This window comes from Triticum aestivum, chromosome 5A (assembly GCF_018294505.1).
Source record: "Triticum aestivum cultivar Chinese Spring chromosome 5A, IWGSC CS RefSeq v2.1, whole genome shotgun sequence".
Taxonomy (NCBI): domain Eukaryota; kingdom Viridiplantae; phylum Streptophyta; class Magnoliopsida; order Poales; family Poaceae; genus Triticum; species Triticum aestivum.
This window is the reverse complement of record NC_057806.1, coordinates 65,221,787-65,226,716: the sequence shown is the minus strand read 5'-3', so window position 1 is coordinate 65,226,716 and position 4,930 is coordinate 65,221,787.

The window sequence follows — 4,930 nt, the reverse complement described above, 5'->3', positions numbered from 1 at the left end:
GGTAGTAGAGGCCGTTGCCGCTGGATGAACAGGACCTCGATCGAGCTGGTTGGGGGTGGATGAATTGGACTGCTACCTCTTGAGCACTCCGTTGGTTTTACCTTGAAGAGGAAAGGGTGATGCAACAAACTAGTGTAAGTATTTCCCTCAGTTTTTGAGAACCAAGGTATCAATCTAGTAGGAGGCCCACACAAGTCCCTCGCACCTACACAAACAAATAAATCCTAGCAACCAACGCGGTAAGTGTCGGATTTCGGGTTCCGGCAGACCCTTAAGGTTCGAACACTGGGGTGCATGCGGAGATTATGCCTTCTACCTCCCCGTCTCGCAAAGATCTAAACTACTAAAAGAACTGCACAAGGGACATATGATTTATACTGGTTTGGGCCACCGTTGTGGTGTAATACCCTACTCCAGTGTGTGGTTGGTGGATTGCCTCCTGGGGCTGATGATGATGAACAATACAAGGAAGAACAGCCTCGCGAGGGTCTATTCTTGGCTGGGGCGATGAACTACTAGGAGGAGTTCGGCCACCTTTCTCTCTCTCTCTCTCTCTCTCACTCTCTCTGCTTTGCTCTCACTTGTCGACCGTTCGAACGAATCTCATCGAATCGAACTGAGCTGAACCCCCCGAAAACCCCCTTGCTATGCGGGTGGCTGGTCCTATTTATAGAGGCCCCGGTCCTCTTCCAAAATATCAAGCGGGAAGGGAGCCAACAATGGCGGGCTAATTTGAAGGGGGACAGCAAGCATCAACTATCCTGACAAAAGCAGTCTTCGCCTACGCAAAGCTCTGGCGATGACGCCGTCTTGGGCTCCACGGTGACCTCCTTCTCGTAGTCCTCCTGGTCTTGGTCTCGTTGCGCCGAAACGGCAACCTTTGCCTGACGCCTCGGTACTCCACGGCTGCGCTTGCCCTCTTTGCACCAAAGAGGAAAGAAGGATGCTGCGCGCGCTGGCACCCGCCTGGCGCCCTGAGTCGTCATGGCTTGCGTCACGGGCACCTCGCGAGGTACCTCGCCTTGATCTCTCCGCCTCCTCGCGAGCCAGCCTGACGAGGCCATGCTTGAGGAAGCTCCGTGTCGTACGCCTCGCGAGGCTTGGCCTCTCGCGAGGGTCTTGAGTCTGGTGTTGATGAAGATGGGCCATGATGGGCCTCCTTTGAGCCACGCCGCAGGCAGGCAAGTATGGGGACCCCCGTTCCCAGAATGCCGATAGTATCCCCCGGGCCAAGGCGCGCCTGGACTTGGCCGTGCCGAGAGGCGAAAGGGCAAGGGCGAAGCGCCGCGGGCCCTAACAGCCTGCGGCCTTGGGCGCCGCGTGGCGGTTGATGGGACGTGGGCGGCACTGTTCCCCCCACGCCCCCTTATTCTGCGCCCTGCTAGGCGGACTTGTAGTTGCACATAGCTGCTCCCCTTCCTGTTGCTCGAGCGTCCCCTGTTCTTCCTTCCTTCGAACGCCTGCTCCCGCCTCCAATCCAATCTCGAATCTTCCCCCTCCTTCCCATCACCATGACTCCGACGAGGAAGGAGAGAGGGGAGAAATCCATGCCTTCGTCTTGTGCACTGCCATCGGTGGCCCCCGCCGTCGGCCAGTCGACCGTACTCAATCAAGAGTGCCTGGGCAGGGACAGCTTGGCTCTGGCCACCGTCTTCAATGAGTGCGGGAGGACAACGGCCTGGCCCGCGTCCCACTTCTCCATCGACAGGATAGCAACCGAGGTCCCATGTTTTATCGACGGCTTGTGGGCGGGTCTGGTTCCCCCCTTCTCTGATTTCTTCAATGCCGTGCTCTCCCATTATCAAATCCATATGATGCATCTAAGTCCTGAGTCCATCACCCTCCTTTCGGTCTTCGCCTTCGTTTGCAAAGCCATGGTGGGCATCCCTCCTTCGGTTGCCTTGCTGCACCACTTCTTCTCACTGCACCTTGTCGACCCTTCCCAATGCTGGGAGTGCGCGAGCTTTGCTGCCGAGCCTGAGACCGAGGCCTCTGGGATTGACTTCAAACTCCCCCTGCTCACGGTTGGGTTCCACGAGCGGTGGTTGTACGTGGACGCAGGGGTGCCCAACCCCTGCTATCGGAGCCGACCTCGCCTGCTGTCCCTAATTCGGGTTGGGGCCAGGAGACGCTCAAGAGCCCCCAGCTCGTCTTTGTTTGGAGCCGCTTCACGCTCCTGAGGAAGCTTGGCGTGACAGCGCCTAAGGTGGTGAAGGAGTTTCTGTTATGCCGTGTTGCTCCCCTTCAACACCACTCTCGCCGGATGTGGGCCTTCCGTGGGTGCGAGGATAGCATGAGGCTCCAGGAAGAGGACCTAGCTCCCGCGATGCTGAAGTCGACACTCTTGACCTTGGCTGGGGACCCCAATCCCGGCAATGTCCGGCAGGGAGGGGTCTTGTTGTATCTCTGCCAGAGCAGGGCTGACTTCGTGAAGCAGATGCCCGTCTTTGATGAGTGGGGGCTGCACCCCGCCGGCCTCCAGGGACCTCGTGAGAACCCAATGGTGGTGACTGCCCTTCCAATCGGCCAAGGCGACTCCTCCTCAAGTGGCGGAGCAGGGAGGCAGGGGGCACCGGAGGCTGAGGGGGCTCCTGATGAGGTGGCAGCGCCGGGTGATGCTCGCGAGGGGACAACTCCTGGGGCCCGTGCCGCTGCGGCTGAAGGTGGCAAGCAGCCGCTCCCAGCGCCCGGGGCTGAGGCCTCGGAGGCCCCAGCCACGTCTTCTGGCGAGGTGATGGACGGTGCGCGCCAGGCAGGCGCCCCTGACGCGGATCGCTCTAATGCTCCGCCCTCGCCGCAGGTTGATCCTTGCACCCTTCTCTTGGGCTGCTTCCGCGTGGACTTTGAGGCCCTCCGGAGGAAAAGGGAGGCCCTGGGTGACGACTTCCCTTGTCGCGTGATGAAGCGCAGGAAGTACTTCACCACTGACGAGTAAGTATTCTTCCTCTCTGGCTCCTGACCCTCTTGTTGCTTTCACTGATCCTTGCTTCGTAGGCCCCTCCCGGCCGAGCTCGCGGAAGTAGCAGAGGTGCCGCCCCCTTTGGCTTCGCCCCCTCTACCGTCCTCAGATGCTCCGAGCAGCTCTGCCCTTGTGGTGAGGGCGTCTGAAGGGGTGGACCATCCCGAGGTGCACCGCGGCCCTTCATTCCCCGCGATTTTCCTTCGTGGGCCCTCTCGGGGAATAGCCAGTCTGCCGTGGGCTTCTCGTCTGGTCGGGGATTGCGACTGGTTGAGGCGCCTCCCGCGCCCTTCATCTGGAGACGGGCTGGCCCTAGGCCTGGCTTCTGGTGCGGCGCGCCCGGCCGTCGCGAGGGCGCCAGCCCCCAGCCCCCTACCCGGAGGAGGAACGATGATGCGCGGCCCCCGGCGCTTGCTTGGGGCGGATGATGGTGTGGAAGACGTGCTTGAGCACGCCCGGGAGTGGCGCGCTCGCCGCCAAGGGTTCCTTCGAAGAGCGACCGACGCGGTGAACATGCTTGGGGAGGAGCTTGCTGACGAAGAAGCGCGCCTGGAGGCCGATGGCCTGCGCCTGGCTGCAGGGAGGCACGAGCTGGAGGCCGCCATCGCCCTCTCGCGTCGTCAGCGTGATCTTGACGATGAAGAGGCGAAGGCGTCGCTGGAGGCCTCTCGAGTGGCCCGATCCCAGGCCACCGAGGAGGCCCGGAGAGCTGACCGATGGCGAGAGGCGGCGGAGGAGCGGGCTCGCGAGCTCCTGGCCCGGTGCCACTCACTGGAGGAGCAAGTGGAGCTGCGTGAGCTGGCCCTTGCGTCGATGCGGGTGGCCTCCGGCGACCCAGCCGAGCTCCAGAGGCACGAAGAAGCGTTGACGCTGGAAGCCGCCGAACGCACTCGCGAGTACGAGCGGCTGGAGACGAGGGAGCGCTTGGTGACGCAGGCGGAGGATGATGTCGCCGCACGGGAGGCTTGTGTCCTGGAGGAGGTCGGTCATCGGGTGGCGATGGCGCGCCAAGACCTCGAGCGCGAGTTCAAGAAGAGACTGGAGTTGATCCGGGTCGAAGCTGAAGGGAGGACCGCAACCTTGAGGGTCAAGCGGGAGGAGGCGACGCGGCTGGCCGACGCCTCTCGGGCCGCCCTTGAGGTAGCGCAAGGGGAGTTAGACACCTCCCAGGCCAAGATGCTCCGTCTTTGTCAGCGGGTGGAGGAGGCTGAGGGCGTCGCGCGCCAGAATGCGGACGAGATATGTCAGCGGCAGGTCCTGGAGCATGTGCACGGTCCCATGCTCGCCATGCTCCGGGAGAGAGCTAGCGCGGCCTTGGGCAACATCTGTGAGGCGGCTGTTGGCGAGCCGCACACAGCCAACTATGCCGGCAACCTTCAGTTCTTCACTGCCGTGGTGACGCAGCTGGAGGCGCATTCGGCAAGGGCCGATAGGTTGGTGGAAGAGAGGATCCGTGCGCTGCTCGGGCGTTCCTTCTCCCGTGTCTTCAGCCATCTCCTGAACATGGATTCCCACTTCGATTTTGATGCTGTCATCGCCCCAGTTCCCCAGGCCGTCCGAGGTGACCTGGCGCACTGGGTGGAAGACAACATGGATGCCCTTGTCAGGGCCTTTGCTTCGGACGACGACGACGTGATCGTGGGTGCTGACGAGGGCGGCACGGTGAGCGGCCCTGACGCCGCTGGCGGCGATGCAGACAACGATGGAGAATTCGGCGACCCCAGCGAAGGCTCGGGAGGTGCTTCCGGGGACGCATTGGGGGATTGGTCCGACTGAGTGCGTATCGCTCCTGTCTTTTTTATCCTGCATTAATAGAACTCAGGTTTTTGACCTGATGGCTGTGAGATCATTTTGGGAGGGGAAGCCCCTCATGTAGAACCTGTGTTTGTCGTATCAGTAGTTGTCATATAGCACGAGTGCCCGCGCCGGGCGGTTGGCAGGTTTACCTTTGTTTCGCGCAAGCCCCGAAGC